Source organism: Protopterus annectens, chromosome 5.part0, assembly GCF_019279795.1.
Source record: "Protopterus annectens isolate FY-2018-M chromosome 5.part0, PAN1.0, whole genome shotgun sequence".
NCBI lineage: Eukaryota > Metazoa > Chordata > Ceratodontiformes > Protopteridae > Protopterus > Protopterus annectens.
Genome location: NC_056735.1, coordinates 1,356,255,426 through 1,356,281,390, shown reverse-complemented (window position 1 = coordinate 1,356,281,390; position 25,965 = coordinate 1,356,255,426). Strand labels below are relative to the sequence as shown.

Here is a 25,965-nt window from a genome sequence, read left to right as displayed (position 1 = left end):
ATTTTATAGTACACTGCACAAACACTAATAGACATCTACTAAACAAAGCAAAACTGGCTCACAATGAAAATAGACTTACCATTAAAACTTCTCTGCCCTTGAAACTCACATTCATTGAAACAGCACTGAAACCCACACCACATCCAAAGAAAATGTATCTGACCAGTGGTGGATAAAGATTACCTTTGGCCCTTGTACACAAAACAAGAAACATGCATGTGTTCTTTGATACACCTTCCTGACATTATATTATATTCCTTGTATAATACAGCACACTTCTTAGATTTAAAGTGCATTTTAAATGTATTGTTTGAACATTTTTCCAGTAGGCAATGAAACAAAATGCATGAACCAATAATGACAAAACTACCCAATTCAGAACATTTCCATCATAAAAGTCTACTTCCACACACACATTATATATATATATATATATATATATATATATATATATATATATATATATATATATATATATATATATATATCTTGTACAGCTTCTCAAACTTATTTTCAATTTCAGTTTTTTTCTTGACTTACTCTGATTTGTGTTATCAGACCAACTCAATAGCTGCAAATGCACAACAAAATAAACTAGGCGAACTGCAAGTTTTAAGACTTCCAGTTTTTAGTCCAAGTACTGACAGACCCTCTCCAATATTCATACTGAAGCATCAAAACTATCATTGTAATCCAGGTGCTGTTAACTGGCTACTCTTGCTTCTCTACCGTCTGCAGTGGAAAAATGTGTGTGTTTATCCTGAATCCTGGAAAATGTACTGTACTTGTTTAAAAATATTTGTCTTATAATGCAGCACAGAATACAACAATTCTGATTTTCTGTTCCTGAATTTGGTTTAATGATATTTTTTGCTCTTTCCACTGAGACAAATGGCCTTGTGCATGACATGTTCTCACTTCTGTTGTATCTGTAGCTACACCCTTGACATGTTACACCAACCATCTTTAAAAGTTCAACAACATAGTACAGTATCAGCAATGCATCTATATACTGTGGGAGTAGAACCCACAGACTTCTGCATCAAAAGCAAGTATTTAACCTGTTACGCTATTAAGAATGCAAGTCGATTCAGCATAAGCAACACTAAATTTCTCTTCCCCTGAAGCTCTCAGCTCCTTGTGAAATCCACTTTACACCCAACTGTATCTCTCAACTTTGCATCACAAGAAATCTGGAAAAGGCCAAAATTTATTTGGGGGGGGACAAAAGCCCAAAAACTAGGGACACATTTTAAACATTGCTTGTATAATTTTGGAAAGTTGTTAGAATAAAATGTTGTGTTATCATCACACATTTCATTGCCAAGTTTTGAACCCAGGAAAATGTGCACTATAGTCAGAGTAATATACCACTATGCCAAATGAGGAGTTTCCTGAAAGTTAGGAAGACTGAAACTTAAATGGCTATCATTTACTGAATTCAGTTCTCACTTTTCACCATAGCTCTTAACCTCTTAGCACAAAAACCTGGACAAAGCCAATAATGGGGGAATACAGAATTCAGTTCTCACTTCTCACAATAGCTCTCAACCTCTTAGTACAAAAAAACCTGGACAAAGCCAATCATGGGGGAATACAGCCCCAAAAACAGAGACAAATTTCAAATACTAATGTTATAAACTTAGAAAGTTGCTAAAATAAAAGGTTTTGTGTTACCATTTGTTTTCTGAAGAATGAAGTCTGAAATTCAAATGCCTGTCATTATTTAGTGAATTCAATCATTCACTGATTTGCCACAAAAAACATAGATTGTATGAGGAACAGAACAGAAATATGAGACATAAATCTGGAAGTGGTGGTGGGTATGGACTTTAGGCTCTTTACAGGGTTTGAGACTGGGTACTTCTAGCCACCAGATATATTCACTTGGGGCATTACACACACACGCACACACACATCTCCCAGCATAAACAGCAGCATGAACAGAACTAGGCCTCCCTTGGCATAAACAGCAGCCTGAATGGCACTGAGCCTCCCTCGGCATAAACAGCAGCATGAATGGAACTGAGCCTCCCTCAGCATAAACACACAGCAATTCCCTTTCACAAAAAGGCAAGGCAATTGACACCTGTAGCTTGAATGGAGCAATTCCATTCACTCATAGGACCTGTAGCAGCTTGCAGGCAATTCTATTCCCTCATAGCACACTCAGCAGCTTGCAGGCAACCTACATTGCTTTGTAATTCATTCCACGCGTGGCTGAAAATGTATGCAATGAGGATTCCGACAGGCTATTCATGGAGCTGATGTCATCGCGTGCATGATGATGTCAGCTCAAAAATCCTGGAAATAAAAAATTTAAATAAAACACCGGGAAATTCAGAAATTAAAGGGTGCCACTCAGGAATTGTGGCACCCCATTATTTGGACCCCAAAACTCGGTAAAAACTAAGTAATTTGGTAGGTATGGACATGGATGTCAGACAGCGATGCATCCATGATCCTGAGCATCCATCTGGTGTTGCATTCAGAATGTACCTCAGCCTCCATAATGGACCAAAACATGCCTTGGGTGACTTGTGATGTGACACCTGTGAAAGGTGGTGGATGGGCAGCAGTCCTCCTTCGAGCCCCCCTGTCAGTCTGCCTGTGTGTGACTTCACCAGCTCCTGGCTATGCCCAGTGTCTGATGCCATTGTCTCCACATTCCCCTGGTTGATGCTGCCATACTCTGATTGTCTGATATCTGTGGCTACAAGGGACTGGGTATGTGTGGGCATACTGACCCTGTGCAAGGTCAAAGGGGGAGAAAGTGGGATGTTAACCCATGTGACAGATTCAGCCTCCAACAACCCCAACTGTGCCTCACTATGGCCACCATCATCATCAGACTCTGATGAGACACTAACATCAGGTTGTGAGGGGGACAAACTCCAACCCCCATGGTCACCTGTGAGGAGGAAGACAAAATAAGTACTTTACTGCACTATTATGTATGTGATACACACACACACACACACACACACACACACACACACACACACACGCACACACGCACACACACACACACACACACACACACACACACACACACACGCATATACAGGTGAGGTGCCACAACTGCAGTACACATACCACATCTTATTTCTGATCCCATGCACAACACAGAAGCAGACTACAACATACACAGACAAGACAGGCCAAGTAAACCACATGTACTGCAACTACGTCTGGTTAATGTTGCCACTACTATCCACCTATGAGATAAGCAATATGTTAGTGTATGTGATAGACCTACACCTAAAACACAGTGGACCTGTTTTCAGCATACTATTGCCCTCTGCATAGCAGACTGCATGGACCTTCACAAAATTAATTGTAAATATGTTACAGATCCTACAACTACAATACTGTGATTACTGATTCAATGCACTTCAGTTAACCCCTCTGAGAATGAACATAAAAGCAGTGTACTCTGGTTAAGCATATCAGTTGTGAATACAGCAAAATGGCAGCCTTTAACATTGTTAGGGTATATATGAGCAATACAAAATCAGTATCACACTCACCGGGTATAGGATGCTCGATTCCAGCCACACCTGATGTACCTATGGAAATGTGAGGGAGAGGTATTGTCAGCAATAACAAATGTGGCATTTTTATAGGATAATTATGGCAACATGTATAGTAGGTACTGTGATACTGCCTACATTGCTGACATTCTGAGCATGTGTGCACAGGTATGTGTTACAAACAATCCCCCCCAATGCAGATTGACCTGACATCCATGTACTGGTATGCAGAGGCTGCCAGAATGACTAATACAGTATTACAGTGATGAACACAGGAGGCTTACCTGGACAATCCTCTGCTGTGGAGTTTGTGGCACCCACCTCTACGATGTATAGGGTGATGGATGCTTGGGAGTTGGCAGTTGATCCCAGGCTCACCAGGAATTTCTCTGTGGCTGAGATTGGTTCTACTGCTGCAGGCCCTCCACCAGTGGCACCATGGTCCCTGGCCACAACAGCAGTCCTTTGCCATGCAGCATTTACAATGTCCATCACCCTTTACACAGTGCAGAATGTTGCTCATGATTGTGGCTTGTCCTGGAGAGCAAAATGTTGTGATACATTCTGAGGCCATCCAAGATCACATTATTTTCCATAGCTGTAAATGGCAGGTGCCTCCATCTATAGATCCTTTCTAACAGACAAGAATAGGGGAACACATCACAAGACCACATAAATTTCTCTCCACTATGTACACACCCTGCACATCCAAATTGGCCTGCACTATGTACTGCTACCTCCCACATCATACCCCACCATCTATCAACACAGTATATATGTGGCTATCAGAAACATAGTAGCAATACTGGTTATGTCCCTGTGTGCCGTGATGGAGTGTGCTGAATGTCTACACTCCCATCAATGCCATCTACTGTGTTATCTCCCCTATGGCCAACATCCCAATACCATGTCAGACAGCCACTGTTCAACAAATAGGTGTGTGTTATTATGAATATATGGGGATAGTCCAGAAAAATATGTGTGCCACAATGACAGACAGTAATGCAGATGTGCTGTAGGCTATCTGCCTTGTAGGTGTCCTACTTGTCCAGTACACAGATATTTGCAGAATTTGTACGTGTGCCTGATACATGTGGTCCTTTTACCAGAAACATGTGGATGTCTGGAAACAGTTGGACAATAATTGTTGATTGTTCTTAGAATGTAGAGAATATGGCTGTCACATGCCAGAACCCTCAAAAAAAAACTATTTATGTTACATTAATATCTGTTACTGTATTCATACCTTTACTTTGTATGATCATTATGTACACTCTGTCACTGAGGTTGGGCCTGTGTCCCCCACTACTAATGGCTATGACCTGCAGTCCTGCTGTATGGGCTTGCCAGGTATGGTAGCCATAGCTGTCAAATGATGAGATACTAATGTTGATAAAACAGTGTCCCAGCCAGAGTAAATCAGGGACAGTCAGGGACACTGGTACAATGTCTGAACTGTTCCTGTGTGAGTTTCGCAGACTGAGAGGAGCTTAATGACAGTACATCATGTGATATGCCATCTGTGTCTACCATTACTCACTGTCACTATGTCTAACACACAATCCAGTGGCATTCGTACAGGGGCCAACAATTGCAGGAGGGAGTGCGAGGGCCACAGCTGTGATCTAAGTCACAGCAGGCAGTATTGAAAGGCATGGCTGTAGCTTTTGGACAGCAGACTATCAGCAACATGTCATTCCCATAGATGTACTAGAGGCCTACTGTTGTAATCCGTATTCCCCATAACTGCATCATCTCATCTGCATCCCATTAGATGGGGACTTGCATTACATACCTTGTAGAGTGCTGTAATCCTTTTGTCCAGAAATCCTGAAGAAAACTGATTCTGAAATTGCAGTCTGGTTTGGTAAAGCAAGTCACAGACCTGTTTACCATAGGCAGCTGCTTGCCTTTTGTAGGTAATGCTCAATAATAGGTGATTGCATGTGCACCAATCAGTGGCTCAGACTTGTTAATTGGATTCAGAACAGCTGGGATACAATTTCATTAGCCAATGACATGGCAGAACAGCGCAACATTTAAGGCCTTCATGTAGGCCTTGGCCCCTTTCCTAGACTTTGAGAAGGACATTACTGAGGTGTGGAGACTACAGCATCACAGAGGGTAGGTACAAATACTGTCCACTGTTGGGATTTATGTGGTATGTCCTCAGTTTTGCATGTTATGTTTGGCCATTGTGAACTGACTTTCTGATTATGTGTCAGTTTGGTGTTAAACAATGTGGGTTGAGGTCAGTAAGGGAGAAGACAGATGTGATGTCATACATCATACACATCAGAATATGCATGCTGCTGCAGTAGATGCTAGTCGTGTGTTTGTAGGGGCATACTGTGACACATGTCCCTGTCACATGACCTCTGCCCCCCACCCCTTCATGTATGGGTGTAGTATAGATCCCTTGTTCTAGTGGGTTGTCTTGTATGGTAGGTCTGTAGTGAGTAGCTGAACATACTGTTGCATATGTTGCAGGCTACAGCTTTTTGCCCAGGACTCATACTGGGGAGTGTGAACACATTGGAGGACAGCAAGCTGTATGTGTCAGTGAGGGAGCAGTGTCTGCCCTGTCATTACAGCAGAGCCAGGGTGAGGGTACCCATAACAGTCCAGGTGAGGCATGTGCTTAAGGTACATATGTTATGTAACAGTGCCAACTGGAGAATGTTAGGCTACATATAGTTAGCCTAGATGTATTTGTGCAATGTGTCCCTACCTACAGGCCTTTAACATGCTAACATGGATAACAAGTTCGCATATGACTGTAAACTAGGAGCCATAGTCGAATCCCCAAATGATGTGGACATCCTACAGAAAGGCCTTACTAAGACAGATGCCTGGTGTCAAAGCCATGGCCTCAATCTCAATGCCAAAACGTGCATTGTCATCCCCTTTGGTAAAAACTCTGTATCCATGAACTACCACATAGGCGGCAGTGTACTTAGCACCAAATGTGTGATAAGAGACCTTGGGACCCAGGTGGACAGTAGTCTCTCCTTTGATAATCACATCACCACAGTGGTCAGGAAATCCTTCTACATGGCATACCTCATCATGAAAGGGTTCTCATCCAGGAAAAAAGAGGTCGTTGTTCCCCTCTACTCATCACTCATTAGACCCATTATAGAGTACAATGCCCCTTTCGGAATGTACCTCACAAGACATCTACAACATCTGGAAAGGCAGCAGAAGTACCTCACAAAGAGGATTACCGGCCTCAAACAGATGCCCTATGCTGACCACCTCAAAAAACTCCAGCTTTACTCCATAGCATATCGCCTACACTGAGGTGATCTCTGCCTAACATACAAAGCTATGTCAAGCCCAGAGCTGTTGGACATGTTACACCTACAGAAATCCCAATCCCTCTGAGTTACATGCTCTAGGGACGTAAACATTGTCACCACAATAAACAGAACATGCTGGAGGAAAAGAGTCCTGTCCCAGAGACTTCCCATACTCTGGAACAAGCTACCCATCTATGTCAAGCAGAGTTCCTCATTAGCACTCTTCAAGAAAAATCTGGATGAGTGGATGGGAAATAGGAAATTCACCCTGGGGATCACTTCTGTAGCTCTGCTCAACAGGGGCACAGGAAAATAACTTTCCTGGGTGGTGAAAACCAGGGAACTTTGTTGGCTATGCCTACTTAGGCCCTTGGTCTGATAGCCTAGTTCCTACCTATGAACCTATGAACAGTGAATACAGTAGCAACAACCTGTTTTCTTTAAAATTGCTAGACTCAGTCATTATTTGTTGTATTCACAAGCATGTAATTGAAGTACAACACACTGGATTTGAATGCAGGACTGTGTGTGGCAAAGTATACAGCATGCTAGGGATTTAACAGACTGAGTTACTACTGCAGCAGATGTATTTGCAAGATATGTGTGCATGCATACAGTCTGTTATACAGGAGTCGCATTAGCATGTGTGTTTGGATGGGTATGATGTGTGACATTGAACTGTCATGATTTTCTAACCTCACTCTGCACTGACTTGTCAGAACTTTAGTGCACAGAAAAGGTTTTATGACAACTGTGCCAAAAGTAAGTGGCACAAATGTGGACATTCTGCAACAGTCTGTGCAGTTGACAGCTATACTTGCTATCCCAGACCTCACATACATCCATCATTATTTATTTGGCTGTGTACTGGTTTGGTGTCTGCATCACAGTCCCAAGTATCTACTATATATACATAGTGAAGCTATTTTTCATACCATTTACATCCTGCTCACTTTGAATGAGCAACTGCTTAGTGGTGGGTTAAGTTTTCTGCCATTTACCACGCTAAGATAAAACTGAAGTATGTCTGAATTCTTCTTCCTGCATCATATCTTTATGACATTATATTTTTCTTTTGTTAAATAACTAAGCTGTGACAGAAAAATCATTCCATTGCTCCAGTCTTCTTATATGATCAAAATTAATAAGAAATGGGGAAAACATTCATCTTCCTCTATGCACAGTTCTAGTGTCTGCATAGTGTTTTTGCATGGTACACAGATGACAACTCCTAAAGTTCCTCCTCCTCTCATCTCCCAAAGCCCTAACATCTTTCTGTTGTAAGCAATACCTGAAGGTCTTCCAAAGTAGGAGAGGATCCCATGCATGGAGTTCCCCATGCCCCATATGTGCTTCTATGAGTATTACACAATTTTCCCATTATATGTACAAGCAATCAGGATATGTTTATGGAAACACCTGTTTTACTTCAGAGCTATGTGCCCTAGTGGGCTAAGGCACTATGCTGTAGTAAACAGGATCCTGGGTTTGGCAGTGGTAATTATTTTGCAGATGTGCCTAACAGTGTCAGAAACAGAGAAGGTGATTAAGGAAGTTTTAAGCAGTTTTAAGTGGGTTTGTGTGAGTTTGAACAGTGCACCACGCCAGTTAGCTCCTCTTAAACCCGCACTAATTTTAAAAAAAGAAAAGAAAAAGGGGTGATAGGAAAGTGGTGAAATGGGGACAAACATACTGAAAGGCAGGTAGGGATGTGCAGGACGGATGTAGAAAAAGACCATAGCTCTCCATTTCTTGTACAGCAGCAGCTGTGCAGATTGTAGTGAATTTGGAATTTAGAGACTCACACCCCAGAGACAGGAGTGAGGGCGACATGACTGTGTTGATTAATTCATGTAATGATTGATTGTGTCCAGTGGATGGGGGTAGAAATGGAGAGTTATGTATTGGGAGATATTTTTTTGGGGGGACAACAGATGCCCTTTTTTCTTTCAAGGCAAGAGTAGAATGTTGGAGAAGGGATATAGGTACATGTGGGGAGGTATGTTGGGTAGGAGAGGTTGCATTTGCAAACAGACAAGACAGAGAAGACAGCATACAGGAGCGGCGTGTGACAAATGAGGGGTAAACACATTGGATTGGAAAGGTGTTGTGGAATCAGAGAGCCATATGCCCCCAGATGGCATGAGACTGAGCTCACCACCCATGGGCAGTCAACACTGCTCCTTCACTGCCCCAAAGGTGGCTGTGCTGGGGGCTGGGCACCAAGACCACCTCAATCCAGTGCAGGCAATCCTCTTAGCCACAGTTCACTATCTTGCGCACCATCTCTGGTAGCTGTTGCTGGGTGACAAACCCCCTCCATGCCCGCTTCCAGGGGGGACAGGCCTCTTCCCCTGAGGCGGTTCCACCCATAGGTGATGCAGGGCCAGCAGAGGGGGCTGCACCAGGTTGGGTCCCAGACATGCTGGGACCTGGTGCCACGTCCAGCTGAGGTAGGGTAGGTGGATCGCCAGGACCCGGCCTACCCAGTGGAGCTAGGGTGCTGAGGTATTTCAAAGTGTATAGGTTAGTAATGAACAGAACATTTAGTTAATTGTAACAGCATGCCAGAACAGTGCAAATAACCCAGTAACATCACATTGCATAGCATATGGAACACAACAATAAGTGAGATAATAGTCAATATAGTAATAGCATGCCAGTAACAGTTACAGCATAAGGCCAACAACATAGGTTAATTCAACAAGGTATGTTAGTATGCAACCATTATAATACATAACAATAATAAAATACAAGGCCCAACATCATGTTTTGAGAAAACAGATGTGAATAGCAAACCATAACTCATGTATAAGAATGCTACATACTGATGCAGATAAAGGGTGGGGGGGGATACAGTCCATTAATTCAGGTATAGGCTATATTGTCTGCAACAGTACTCATATACTCTACAGGTCTGTCCTTAGTTTATCTATACAAGTGCCCTATAGCATCTGTAGCACATACATACCTCTCAAGCTGTCCGCACAGGACAGTATGGGCCAAGCTGCAACACCTACAGGTACACAACTACAGGGGACTGTTACATGTCAGGGGGACATATATGACTACCTGGTGCACTGTGGACTGATGTAGTGTGACTGTGCTATTGACATAACTCATGTCCATGATAGATCTGTGACCGAGGGACTAGGCAACAGTGATCACAGTCCATAACAGCGTGACACTTCACAGACATGTATTGCACACAGTACAAAGTGTTTACGACTATCATGCTGTCCTTGGCAGGCATGGGGTTAGACTATTAGCAGACATTCACAGACACAACAGGCATACAGCCATACCAAGAGTATACATTTTATTTATTGTATTAACTTTTATTAGAATTGTACTTGTTCCCTTTATTTTCTGACGTCTTATCACATTGCTGAGCAATGCTGTTAACACTCTGGTACATCTGAACACACAAATTATTAACCCATTCTAATGGCTACTACAGCCCCTGCTGCATATTGATTGACTGATATGTGCCTAGAGCTTACCTGGTAACAAAATATGACCTGGTAATAGAGGTAAAGTGTTATACAAGACTGCAATGGCACTTGAACTCATACATGCATGAGATCCATGCATGACAGAGGTGGTAGGTGAACAGTGCATTAATACATGGAATGCAGGTGTAGACAATAAACCCCTAGTTGGTGAGAATATTTGTGATGTGTACAAACCATATCAGAGTGTTGGGTTGGCTACCTGACCCATAGACAGTTGCAGATGGTATATTTACATTCTACAGTTTCATGCTTGCCTGCAGCAGGGTATCTACCAGCAGGAACACATATTGCTGAAATGCAATGGTTAATATAAGACAATCCTGACATACACAATATACCCTAGGGGTTCCGATTATTTCTTCAGATCTTAGCGCAGAACAAATATCATAATCCATTATATCTTGTCCACATCTACAGTTTAGCAGAACACTCTTTATTAGCTAACCTTCAGTCATTTACTGGTATTCTTTGTGTGTTTAAATCACAGCATATGTAATACTCGATTTCATGACCAACAGCTCAAACTGCACACATATTGCACAACAAAGCTTTATTAGGGGTGACTTCATGCAGTGATTGCTATATATTTCCTGTCTTTATTGAAGAATAGTTCATATAATGCAGGTGTTGCAATACAGCTCTAATTCCACACTTAATGCAGTAGAAACTTTTATTTCCTTCACATTATTAATGCAGTAGAAACTTTACTCTCTTAACATTATTAATGCAGTAGAAACTTTTATTTCCTTCACATTATTAATGCAGTAGAAACTTTATTCCCTTAACATTAATAATGTAGTAGAAATTTTATTTCCTTAACATTATCAGGTTTCATGCTTTCATCTCTATTAAACTGTACCTGGCATTATTCACTTATTTCAGTCCAGGTCTATGACCACATTCATTGCAGTACAATCAAAAGTGAATATACCTACTGGCAGTTACTAATTTACTCCTTGTTTATATGACTATAGATTGTAAGTTACATCTGTACTCACCACACTCATGGCGCAATCTGGCCAGGTGCCCTGCATGGGCCTCTATGTTGCAAGCTCTTTCCTCTGCAGCTGTGGGGAGAGAAACACACCATTATGCATACTTGTCTATCATACGTTCAGAGTAGGTTTTGGTAAAACAATGATAACAATACTTACAAACTTGTGGGGCATTCCCATCTCAAGCATCTTGGACCCAGGTGGAAAAGAGATACCCCTTCCGACACTTCAGGTCATCATAATGATGACACACTTGCTCAACTGTTTGGGGATACCAGTTGCACTGGTGAGATCACGTACCAGCCAGTCCCAGGCCTCCGACTTGTACTTCAATCCCTGGTACTGGCCATACAGCAGCCAAACATCATGGTATTTAATGAGGAGTTCAACCATGACTCTGGACTTCAGAATGTCCCAGTGTTGCACCCAGGAGTGCACACCCTCTTCTACTCCTTCCATAGGGCCTGCCAAGTTCAAACTTCAACAGGATATGGCAGTATTCCGGCCTGTTGCACTTAGGTAAGACTGTTTTCCTGCACTTTACCACCACTGGGCCATTTTTAAAAATGTGGCACATTGCTTAGCACTGTGCAAACCCATTAACCTCAGCTGAGCACTGCTTAAACAAGCAATGCTTAGCTGAACTGAGCAGTGCTTAAATGGGCATTGCTTAGCAGTGCTTCGCACCAACCAGTCAAGCACTGCTAAAAACATTCCTGATTTAAAGAGATGCTTGGCTAGGCTTAGCTGTGCTTAGCGGAGCTTAGCTGGGTGCACCAAACCAGGATTTAAATATAATTTTCATATTGTCTATTGGCAACATAAATGCCTAATAACATGTCTGTCTGAACACAGAATATTAAGTCAAGGATTTAAGAATACTTCTCATAATGTGTATTTGCAACATAAATGCTTAATAATCTGTCTGTGCATTCATACAAAATTTAATGAGGGATTTAATAGTTCTTCTCATAAATGTATATTTACAAAATAAATTTAATAACCTGTCTGTGTAATCAAACAAAATATTTAAGTGGAATTTGGAATAATTCTCATATATGTGCGTTTGCAAAATAACATGCCTGTGTATTCGAACCCTGCACCAACAGCACATAAGGCTGTCACTCTAACCATTCAGCTACATGGACATGCAGACTGCTCCTATACATTTATATATAACTCTCCACTATGTTTAAGCACCAAGGCGTGCCACGCAAACATGCACAGCTATGCTTAAACTCGACCTTTCCATTTATAAGTAAATGTATCCGGTTTCTATTTTTAGATGTCTAGCACTTGTCCATTGCTGCGTGCCGAGCCACACTGCACAAACACAAAAAAAAAAAAAATACAATTAAAAAAAGATTCCATGTCACTTTTTTTCAGTTGCCTATAGTGATATCCAGCACTTTGACAGTGCAGGGGGTGTGTTACTCATCTCTGGACACAGTAACGCACTCCCTACACTGATTCAATAATCATGTTACATGACTCTTCCTCAGTAACACACCTTCATTATTATGCAAGGAGTGCTGCCAATGGGGTTCTGCATACACAGCCATGGTACATTCTGTGTAGGCCTTAAACTATGCCTACACAGATTTTATGAAATCCCCAGGTATGTATTTTCAGTTGTTTACAATGTTTGTGCAGCTGGTACATATTTCCAAGAGAGATGTTACTGTATCTGTTGCAAGGACATTCTTGGTATGGAATACTACAGGGAGAATGCCATTTGGCATTCTACACTTAAAAAAATGTTGTGTTCATATAATAAAAATTCAGGAGTGTCATAATAATAGTATATAAGTATAACTGAAAAGTGGCAACGATGTATCTCTGTGTGTTTATGCCATTCCATATGGGAGATTTTCCCCTAACCCCATTTCTACATGTGATGCCCGTGCCCTGGCCCAGCAATCAAGGAGCCTCAATCCTTACCACTAATACCAGAAAGGGCATCTCATATATGAGGAAAGGATAACAAATACACAAAGTAAAGTGCGATTTTCCTTAAGAGCACACAGAAATCACAGTCAGTTCGGGGCTGTTCGCTCCCTTGCTCCCCAGGTCCTCAATAAGGCTCCCCACTGGCACAGCTATAGGGTCCAGATCTCAGCCTAGTGGGCAAGCTAAACCTCTAGCACCCTCTCTGTCCAACCAGTGCTTCGTGTCCCTGCCCAAGTAGCTGATACACACACACACACACACACACACACACACACACACACACACACACACACACATACACTTTGAGAAGAGGTTATACAACCACACTGACATTCCTGGGGAAGGCTGGCACAGATTCTTCAACTGTGCCCCTTTGTCCCAGACTATATGGTAGTTCCACTTGCCACCACCCATTAATACTTATCAGCTACTCAAAGGCCCTTAAAAGAGTGTCCAATTATTACTGTGCAGTATTATTATCCAATTGGTAGTATAGCCCAGGGCTAAAGCTGTAGGAGTGGCTTTGTACAATTTTAACAAAAGGCGTACAAGTACTCTAAAGAGCATAAATTATCTCTACACAAAACCAGCCACAGTTAAAAGTTTTTAAAATATTTAATAACAAATAATTAAAACCACGAGACAATACTTTCTACTACACAGTCAGTGCTAATCAAAAGTTCAGAGATCACACAGAAATACTTAAAATACATCAGTAGTACAGTTCTGACATCACAGAAAAACACAGTCTAAAGTTTCTAATTTCTAGCTATTGCTTCAAGAAAATACACTTCTAAAATAACTTACTTAAATAGATCAACAGGCAGTGCTGTAAGTCGGATAGTCAGGCAAAAATGCTTAATAATCTCTGGTTCTCACAGTTTAAGTTGAAACTGCAGTTGTGACAAAACATTACATAATTTCAAACCTTTCTGGTGTTCCCAGGCTGAAAGAAACTGCATTTACATTCTTTTACACTTAGAGCAATAAAGAACATTCCACAAGTAAATTCTGGTCATTAACTTTAGCCTTAAAACAATAGGCAGGAAGCCTTCATCTAGCCAGACTGGAGCCGACCTGTAAGCCATCAAAGGCAGTGATGAAATCATTTTAATTTCAAAGGACCAACAAGAAATGCTAACTTAGCTTTCTTTACAGCAGATGACAATGTTGCCACATTGTTTTAAGTTCAACATTTCACAGTATTTACAAATGATGGAATTGTGTACCAAATTCTATTTGACTAGGCTGGCAGCCTTCACCCATCTCTACCAGTCTTCAGATTTCTCCCCCCTTGGAGAACTCAAGCTAGTATTTCAATTGACCCTTGAGAAACACTGCTTGAGAGGGTCTATCTGAGTATACCTACCCCATTCCTTGTCTTGAGAGCCCATCTGCATTAGCATTGCTACTCCCACTGTGGTGCTGCACTGACATATCATATGCTTGCAACCCTAGGCTCCATCTTAGTAACTTGGCATTTTGTGGGCTGGCTCTGTTTAACCACATTAGAAGGTTGTGATCTGTCATAACAGTGAATTTCCTTCCATACAGAAAAGGCTGAAGTTTCTGCAATGCCCACACTATGGCTAGACATTCCTTTTCTACAGCTGCATAGCATTCCTCCCTGGGTTGGAGCCTATGACTGAGATAAACCACTGGGTGCTCTTCCCCCTCTGAAGAAATCTGGCTAAGTACATCCCCCACCCCATGATTTGAAGCATCCACCTGCACAACAAATTCTTTGCTGTAATCTGGACTGGCTAACACAGGGGGTCTTCCCAAAGCTTCTTTAAGCTTCTGGAATACCTGCTCACATGCTGGGGTCCACACTACCTTATCTGGCCTGTTTTTCCTTGTCGGATCTGTGAGAGGAGCAGCTATGGTACTATAACTGGGAATGAACTTTCTGTAGTACCCTGCTGTCCCTAAAAATGCCCTCACCTGCTTTTTGGTAACAGGTGCGGGCCATGCCTGAATAGTTTCCACTTTGGCAGATTCTGGCATTATCTTACCACTCCCCACTCCATGTCCTAGGTAGGAGACCTCTGCCATACCCAAATGACATTTTCTCGGCTTAAGGGTTAACTCTGCCCTCTGTAGTCTGCCCAGCACCTCCCTGACATGCTGAAGGTGCTCTGGCCAAGAATGTCTATAGATGGCAATATCATCTAGGTAATCAAGGGCAAACCCTCTGGCTCTTACTAGGATATGATCTACCAGCCTCTGGAAAGTGCTGGGGCATTCTTCATCCCAAAGGTCATCTTTGTGAACTCATACAAGCCAAAAGGAGTCACAAAGGCTGACTTCTCTCTAGCACTGGGAGTCAAGGGTACCTGCCTGTAACCCTTGGTAAGATTAATGGTTCTAAGATACTTAGCCCCACCAAGCTGCTCTAGAGCCTCATCTGTGCTAGGCATGGGGTAAGCATCCAACTATGTGTGACTATTTAATTTCCTGTAGTCCACACAGAACCTGCTGCTGCCATTCTTCTTTGGCACCAGCACCATTGGGGAGGCCCAGGGACTGCTGGACTCTTGAATCACCCCTAGTTCCAACATCTCCTGTACTTCCTCCCTCAGGATCTGTCTGACTCTCTCAGGCACCCTATAAGGGGCCTGCCTAATAGGCCTTTGGGGTCCCGTATCCACCTGGTGCTGCACCAAGTGGGTGCACCTGGTTTCCCAATGAACATGTCTCTAAATTCCTGCAACACTGCTCGGATTTCCCAAACCTGGGTAGGAAATAACTGCTGGGACAATGCTACCCCTTCCACTGAGGCTTCAGCCCAAGTTTCACTGAGGAGATCAGTCCCCAGATCTCCCTCAGACTCCGCCTGCAATCCACTGCAAATGCTCAACACAAGGGCCTCCCTATCATGGTAAGGTTTCATCATCTTAACATGGTACAATTTGTGCCCCTGCCTTCTGTCTAGTAGTTCCACCATGTAGTTAACATCACTCACCTTTCTTACCACCTTGTAGGGACCCTCCCAAGCTGCTTGCAGCTTGTTGTGTCTGACAGGAATGATAACCATTACCTGCTGCTCTACAGCATACTCTATAGCTCAAGCATTCCTATCATACCACACCTTTTTTGTTGTTGGGCTTCTGCCAGGTTCTCCTTGGCCAAGCCCATGAGTTCCCTGAGCCTTGTCCAAGGTTTAGGATGTATGCCACAAGAGACTCCTTGTGAGACTCACACTCACCTTCACGCTTATCTCTAATTAAATCTAGAGGTCCCCTCACTCTATGCCCATACAGCAACTCAAAGGGTAACAAACCTGTGGATTCCTGGGGAACCTCTCTGTAAGCAAACAACAGATGGAGCAAATGTTTGTCTCACTGCCTCTTAAACTAATCTGCAAATGCCTGTAGCATGGACTTGATTGTAGAGTTTAACCTCTCAACAAGACCATTAGTCTGGGATGGTAGGGGATGGTTTTCATGTGCTTCACCCTACAGGACTTCCACAGACAAGCCAGCAGGTCTGACATAAGATTGACACCTCTGTCAGTCAGTATTTCTTTTGGGAAACCTACCCTGCTGAAAATCTCTAACAAAGCATTTGCCACCTTCTCTGCCTCAATGGAGGACAAAGCCATTGCCTCAGGGTATCATGTACCATAATTGACTACCACTAGGATATACTTTTTCCCTGTGAAACTTGTGGTACTCAGAGGACCTACAATATCCATAGCTACCCTCTGAAATGGCTCCTCAATCACAGGCAAAGGAATCAAAGGAGGTCTCACCTTGTCTCCTGCCTTGCCTACATTTTGGCACTGCTCACAGGTCCTGTAGTACCCTGTTACATCTCTGGAAATTCCAGGCCAATAGAAGTTCTGCATAATACTCATCTTTGTACATTTTATGCCCATATGACCTGCAAAGGGAATACCATGGGCTATGGCTAGAAGCGCCAGACAGTAGGCTCTAGGCACAACCAACTGCTGTACTCTCTCACCTTCTAACCCTCCCTCAGGGGTCCACTCTCTGTATAATAACCCCTTGTCCCAGTATACAGATTCCCCCTTTCCTTGAGAATCAGGTGACTCCCTAGCTACCTGCCTCAGGCCTTGCCATGTAGGGTCCGAGAGGTGAGCCTGTCTCAACTCTCTCCTTGTAACCCTTCCCAGCTCCCCTTCCACAGGAAGTCTGGCATCCTCTGACAGTGGTGCCTCACTGTCAGCCTGGGTACTACTACCCACCTCTACCTTTGCAGTCACTCTGTCCGAGGCAACATCAGTACCCATAAGCTGCTGTGGCTGACCTTCAGTCTCACTGCAGCATAGCTCACTCCCTGAAGTAAGCACCTCACCAGTCCTAGCTGCAAGCATGCAGTCTGTCTGGGTCTCCTCCAGGCTACCAGACTTATCTGCTTGTCTCCAAGCCTGACCACGTGTAACTGCATAAGCTCATGGTACTGCCTTGTCCAACTCCTTCCCTCTCAGGACATCTGCAGGATGGCAGTTTAGTACCCCTGTTGTCTCAAGACAACCTCCTATTGGCATTTTGTCTTTCCCACTTACTGGCTCCCTCACCTTTGGTTCCCCAGCTTGCCTCCGTGGACACCTGTATGCTACATGGCTCCAGTGGTTGCATTTAAAACATTTAACCCTAGCTCCTGGACATATACCTGGACTAGTGGCTTCCCCTGCTACTGGCAGATTATGTTGTGGCAGTCTGTGCTGCCCACCATGGGTTCCTTTAGACCCATGAGCAATACTGGGGTCCCTTTCCTGTGCAGGGCTGCCCTGCTTGCCAGTTATAGGTCTCCCTCCTTCCCCAACTCATCTGAAGTAGCACATTGTCTATCAGCTAACCAGATCCTCATGTCCTCAGGCAAAGTGCTAAGGGCTTGTTCCCTCATCAAAAGGTCTGCCAGCCCTTTAAAAGTGGTGACTTGACATCCACTCACCCACCTATGGAAATACATGCTCAATTCAGCAACATATTCACACACACTTTCATCTGCCTTGCGTCTATGGTCACAAAACATTTTCCTACACGTTTCAGTTGTTAGTTTAAACAGTTCTAAAAGACATTTATTTACAGCAGTATAATCAAACCATGCAACATCAGGCATTTTAGATAATGCAGTTACAGCTTTACCATGGTGTAAGGGGGTCAGGAACCATACTCAGAGCCCTTGGTCAACTTCATACTGTTTACATACCCTCTCAAACATATAAATGAAACTATCAAAATTATCCCCTTCTTTAAACTGCAGAAGAAATTTACTGAACTTTTGTGCTTCTGGGGTTCAGTTACTCCCTTCCACATTATCTCTATGACTCTGGCAAAGAGTCAGTATCTCCTTATCATGCTACATCTGCTTCTCTTGTTCCTCAGCTTGCAGATGTAACAGTTTCTCATTCTCCTCAGCCTGCAAACGTTGCAGTCTCTCATTTACTTCTAATTCCACATGTCTGGCCTCCAACTCAAGTCTCTTTAGCTCCAGCTGGATTTTAAGCCCGCTGCAGAAAGGTTGAGCTGTCCATTCTCTGAGGGAATTATATCTCCACTGCCAGTCTGATTGTCCTCCTGGTTGCTATTTTCTGAGGCAGCTATAACCAAGGCTGCAGTCAGGTCTGCCTTAGTCAGGTTTCCATGCACCAGTCCCCTAGTCTGGCACATCTCTGCCAGCTGGCTCCTTGTCAACTTTTCATACTCCTTTGTTAAGATGCTGCCTGCTCACCCTAACTAACTAAGCTAACAAAAGAAATGAAACAATTGTGATCTGAACTCTGACTAGTCACTGCGTGGCTGTTTTAGAGTACAAAAACACCTTCAAAGCTCACTGTACACAAGCTACAGGAGTCACTCTACCCTCACCACTGCATGCCATTTAGCATTTGCCAACTAATTAATATGTGGTGTGGATATCACACTGTTGCCAAACACAAATGTGACACCCATGCCCTGGCCCTGCAATCATGGAGCTTCAATCCTCACCACTAGCACAAGAGAATTTCTCTCATATATGAGAAAAGGATAACAAATACACACATTAAAGTACAATTTCCCTTAAGAGCACACAGAGATCACAATCAGTCCAGGGCTGGTCTCTTCCTTGCTCCCCATGTCCCAAATAAGACTCCCCACTGGCACAGCTATAGGGTCCAGATCTCAGCCTAATGGGCAAGCTAAAACCTCTAGCACCATCTCTGTCCAACCAGTGCTTTGTGTCCCAAGTAGCTGACACACACACACACACACACACACACACACACACACACACACACACACACACACACACACACAGACATGCACTTTGAGAAGAGGTTATAGAACCGCACAGACACTCCTGGGGAAGGGTGGCACAGGTTCTCCAGCTGTGCCCCTTTCTCCCAGACTACATGGTAGTTCCACTTGCCACCACCCACTAATAATTATCAGCTACTCAAAGGCCCTTAAAAGGGTATCCAATTATTACTGTGCAGTACTATTATCCAATTGGTAGTATAGCCCAAGACTAAAGCTATAGGAGAGGCTTTGTACAATTTTACCAAAGGCATACAAGTACTCTAAAGAGCTTAAATTATCTCTACACAAAACCAACCATGGTTAAAAGGTTTTAAAATATTTAATAATAAATAATTAAAACCACAAGACAATACTTTCTACTACACAGTCAGTGTTAGTCAAAAGTTCAGAGATCACACAGAAATACTTAAAATAAATCAGTGGTACAGTACTGACATCACAGAAAAACACAGTCTAAACTTTCTAATTCCTAGCTTTTGCTACAAGAAAACACACTTCTAAAATAACTTACTTACATAGGGCATAAGGCAGTGCTGTAAGTTGGATGTCAAGACAAAAATGCTTAATAATCTCTGGTTCTCATTGTTTAAATTGAAACTGCAGTCCTGATAACCATTACATCATCTTTTACACTTTCCTTGTGTTCTCAGGCTGACATAAACTGCATTTACATTGTTTTACACTTAGAGCAATAAAGGACATTCCACATGTAAATTCTAGTCATTAACTTTAGCCTTAAAACAATAGGCAGGAACCTTCATCTAGCCGGACTGAAGCCGACTTGTAACCATCAAAGGCAGTGATGAAATAATTTTAATTTCAAAGGACCAACAAGAAATGCTTGACTTAGCTTTCTTTACAGCAGATGGCCATGTTGTCACATTGTTTTAAGTTCAACATTTCACAGTATTTACAAATGATAGAATTATGTATTAAATTCTACTTGACTAGTTAAAACTACAGTAATGATGTACATTTAGATTGCATTCATACAGGACTTGTGTATCAATGACATCTGCTTGGTCTATAGATGATGATGCACCAGCAAGTCAGTTCAATGCTCAGAGACTGAATGAAGTACTGTCTCAGATATGTAAAGCTATGTGTACAGTCTAGCTTCTGTTAGCTCCATACAGTGTATTGAGGGCAAGGCTTTCCACTAGGCCAATGTCTAGGAATACAGAAACAGAAGCTGAACATTGCTGGGCATGGATGAGGCTGTCATTTGGCATAGAGTCAGTCATCAGATATGCACCTAGTAGTTATTCTCACATTTTAACATCCTGTTCACTATCACTTTCCAACACTTTTCTGTGACGTAGACTATGTATATACTGTGTAAAACAAGAAAAAAATGAATATGCAAGGAATACTAAAGTGAAACAACTTTCTAATAAGGATATTGGAGCATAGTTGCCAGTCAAAAATGTGACCAATGCCACCACATGATACAAACAATTAATTTATTTCTAATTTGTGGCCTAGTAGGAATTCAAATATTATTTTATCACCACCAACAAAAAAAAATATTTTTAAAATCTGGAGTGCATTCATGGTGCTGTTTGAGGTTGAGTGCTTTGCTAGGAAGCTCCATTCAAATGCAAGTGTAAGCCACTTAATAAATAAGTATTGACAGTAGTTAGTCTGATGACATTTTTGGTAAAGGAAAGGATAAGGTTCTTTTTGATTAGCAATGGAAGACACAGATTGTGTAGAGGAAGCATAATATTTTCAAGGGAGGTGGGTTTGTTAGATTTATATATTTACTGCTTTTGATAAACAGAATGAAACAAGTTAATGTTTATTTTAAGTGGAGGCCCAGGAAGAATTTAAAGTTTCAGACAATATACAGACACTAGTGAGGTATAAGAATACAAAACTGAAGGTACAGCGAGAATAAACACAAGGTATCTTTACAATATCAGCAAAAATGTAATCCACTGTGGATAGTTCTATAGAGTAACAAAAACAAAAATCCAAAAAATACTTCTCAAGACCAACCACGACAGCAGGCAAAAGTAAAAAAATGCAACTTTATTTAAAATGTGAGCACTTTCATGCCCAACTGAGCACTTCTTCAGACCAATATAAAGTAATTAAAACCAACAGCTCTTATATAATCAATACATCAAGTAAAATCAGTCACGTGGTTAATTACCACTAATACTATTTAAATAAGTTACGAGCTCTAAGAACCGGTTTTAAAGGTACATAACCATTTAACCCTGGAAGTTCATTTGCTTGAAATCTGACAATCCATCCAGTTTCATGCTGTTCTGTAATATTCTTCATGTCTCCTAAATGTTCCCCAAAACACATAAATGCTCTAACACTCTTAATTTAAACTTATGTAGATCTCCTTCTTCCTGTACATGTTTCACCAGGGCATTCCTAATATCTCTATTTCTTAGAGCCAATAGATGTTCTCTGACTCTGTCCTTTAGCATCCTGTTGGTTTTGCCTATATAAAAACAAAAACAAAAAAAGCTATATAAACCACATTTACAGTGGAACAATCCGCACTAACCTTAAACTCAAACACTTGTTTGGTGGTGGGATGTACAAATCTCTTACTACTGTCTATATACTGACAAAAATTACATTCACCAAAAGGTAGTGTTCATACCTGTATCTGGCTTCTCACACCTCGTTTACTGCCATAGCATAACAATCTCTTTAGAGACTGTTTGTTCTTAAAGACAAAATGTGGATGCTGTCCTACAATGTTACTAATCTCTGTATCTGATAATAGAACTGGCAAATTCTTTTAATTATATTACAAAAAATGTCAGTATTATTGATGTAATGCATCAAAAAGTTAACTCTATCAATATTATTATTATTGATGGTCCACTCATAATTACCAGTAATACCACTACCTGAAAAATAGGGTTGACCTGAACTTCTCCTTAAAGCTCTCACTTCTCTGACCATACCTTCCACTTCATTGGTCCTATAGCCCCTGTCTTTGAACTCTTGTGCAAGGGTAGTTAGGTTAGAATCAAAAATACTGTCCTTGCTGTTTAACCTCGACATCCTCATACCCTGGCCTTTCAATACATTCCTAAACAACCTAGATGGGTGCATACTATCTCTTCTCAACATTGTATTAGAATGACAGGGTTTTCTGTAAAGTCTAGTAGCTATCTTATTATCTTCCATCTTAATGACTTCTACATCTGAAAAGTCCATAACTGACTTGGAGCATTTAAAAGTGAATTTTAAGAAAGAGGTTGTACTGTGTAAATACTCAATAAATTCTGAAATAGCCTCTTCATGTCCCGCCCATAACAGAAAAAGGTCATCCACAAATCTCTTGAAAAACATAATATGTTCAGAGAACCTGTTGCCTTTTAGAACATATGTCTGTTCCCAATGCGACATAATTAAGTTCACGTAACTGTTAGCACAGGGTGCGCCCATGGCAACACCCTGTTTTTGCCAATAATAAACTCCATTAAATAAGAACACATTGTGTCCTAAAATCAAGTTTACAAGGGAACATATCAAAACAATCTTCTCTTCACTAAAATTGCTTTGCTCCTTCAGATAAATATGTAGGAACCTAAGGCCTTCATCATTAGGTATGGATGTAAAAAGAGACTTTACATCCAGATTAAAAAAATATACATTCTCCATATCTTGATGTTGCTCTACACCAGGGGTGTCAAACTCAATCACATAAGGGGCCAAAATAAAAAAACATAGGCTAAGTCGTGGGCCAAAATTTTTTATTAATTTTTTATTAAGATATAGTAGATTCTACTAAGACTAGTAGAAGTAAAGATCCTTCATCTTCCTGAGAGACCATATCTTAATCCATCCTGGTGCATTAATCAGTGCACAGAGCATTGAATTCCATCAGCGCCATTATTGTGTGCCTTAGCAAGGTGCATTAATCATGTTCTGAAAATAACAACAAGCAAAAACAAACTAAGCATAAAAGTAAAAAAAAAAGTTTTTTTTTAATACATTGAAATTTAGGTTTTAAAATTGCTCACCTATTTGTTTTCTGGCTAGATATCTGAGACCATTTTCCCCTGGTCAGTAAGTCAATGTCTGGTTTTATGTCTTGTGCTGTGGCAACCCGCAAACCAGCATGGAGGTTTTCATTGGTGATGTGTGATCTGTGCATATTCTTGTTTAGATTCAATATTGAAAACATCTGTTCACACAGATAGGTGCTCCCAAACATGGACATAACACGGACAGCATGAAGTCACAGCTGTGGCATCAAGTCAGGGGGCAGTAGATGGTAAAAGTCCTCTATTTTGACATCCTGGAACTTTGTTCTTAGGCCACTATCGGTGTGAAGCTCTATTAACTCCATCTGAATGTGATGGGGTGCACTGTTGATGTCGGCTGTGAAAGGATTGGCAAAGATGTCAAAGCCACAGTACTGCGCTCTGAAGTCAGAGAGGCGCCGATCAAACTCATCAATTAACCGGCTCAATTTAGTAGCCAACCGAGTACAAGGAAAAGCACTGGATAAGGAGGCCAACATACTCTGACAAACAGGAAAGTGGGCAAGATTTTCCTATTCTAGTTGGGACTTCCATAAGAGAAGTTTACGCTGAAATGCTGTGATCATATCAGACATCTTTGTGGTGACTTGTTTGTATCCCTGCAGCTTCTGATTCAGTTGGGTGAGATGTTCTGTTAAATCACACATCATAGCAAAATCACAAAGCCAGGTTGGATCTGACAGGTCAGGCAAGGGCTTTCCTTTACTTTGCATGAAAAGTGCGAATTGTTCCCTGAGCTCAAAAAATCATTTGTGGACTTTGCTCCTGCTCAGCCACCTTACTTCTGTGTGGTATGGCATGTCTCCATGCTCTGCACCCACCTCCTGTAAAAACAGCTGGAACTGGCGTTGATTCAGGCCACATGCCTGTATAAAGTTTACTGTTTTTGTGACTGTGGTTATTATATTATCCATTTCCAGAACCTTACCACACATAGCTTCTTGATGGATAATACAATGATAGGTAATTAGATGTGTGTGGCAGTCATTATTTAGCATTTTCTTCTTCAATAGTCCAACCAAGCCTTTTTTTCCTCCACACATTGCAGGTGCACCATTGGTAGTTAGCCCCACCAACTTTTCCCAGGGTGATTTAATATTATTTATGGACTTCTCCACCACCTCAAAAATGTCCTTCCCTGTTGTCATCCCATGTATTACAGCTACACCCAAGATTTCCTCAGTGGCAGAGAGGTCCGCCTTCATGGCTCGTAAAAAGATGAACAACTGTGCTGTATCAGTATTGTCTGTGCTTTCATCAACAGCTAATGTAAAAGATAACTGCATGCCTTTTCAGCCAGCTGTGTTGTTAGATTTCCTGCAAGATCTCAAACTCGACCTGCAGTGGTATTTCTTGACAAACTGACATTTTGGAAAGGTTGCATCTGTTTGGGGCACACCTGCTCATACACTTTCACCATGCATTGCTTCAAAAAGGCACCCTCTGAAAAACACCTGGAAGTTCGGGCAATTTCTTCAGCCACAATATAGCTAACTTTCACTGCTGCATCATTTTTGGCTGTAGCTTTAGTAAACATGTTCTGCTGTGATTGCAGTCTGCCTTTTAATTCCTGGACAATTTTATGTCTTTTGTGAAGGGTATATTTAGCATACTTAGCTCCATGTTTGGTGTCAAAATGCCGACGTATATTGTACTCCTTCATCACTGACACAGCCTCGTAACACAAAATACACACCGGTTTGTCTTCACGAAGTATGAACATATATTCGCTTTCCCATCTTTCATTAAATTTTCTCCCTTCTGCATCAACTTTTCTCTTGGACATTTTGGGAGTGATTGCTAGAGTCACAGATGTTGGCCTTGGGTAGAGGTGTTCAGTGCAGGGGCTGTGCTGGGGCACACAGAGATGACGCTGCCACAGCATGCCTCTTAGCCGGCTGATGATCACTCTCCTCGCCACCGCCAGTGCATCCCTCACTGCGGGCCGCATAAAACGGTCAGGTGGGCTGGATTGGGCCTTGTGTTTGCCACATGTGTTCTACACATAAAAATAACTCCCTTAAAAATTGTTTAGTGCTCCAAAGGCTGGTTGTGGAGGAGTCCTCCAAACCCCTCAATTCCTTTTCAACATAAATGGAAAGTGACTCCATCACCCACCCCCTACCCGAGACAATAGGTCTCATAGGGGGTCTGCTCATGTCTTGATGTAACCTGGGTATACTCACTCTAACATAATTGAATAAATCCAAAGTAATCATGCATCCTGCCAAATAACCTTTTAAAACTTTGTGCACATCATTAATAAGTTTGTGGACTTTTTGAACATCAGTAACTTCATATACACTGCTAACACTGAGCATTTCCTGCATTAATGTCAGGTAAAAATCCCTGTCTAAAGCAACTAAAGATCCACCC

At 41.8% G+C, this 25,965-nt stretch overlaps 1 pseudogene; it reads right to left on the bottom strand.

Moving 5' to 3' along the window:
- The window catches only part of LOC122802369, a 39,967-nt pseudogene extending 14,592 nt beyond the window's left edge, over positions 1-25,375 (bottom strand).
- Between the last annotated feature and the right edge of the window lie 590 nt (positions 25,376-25,965).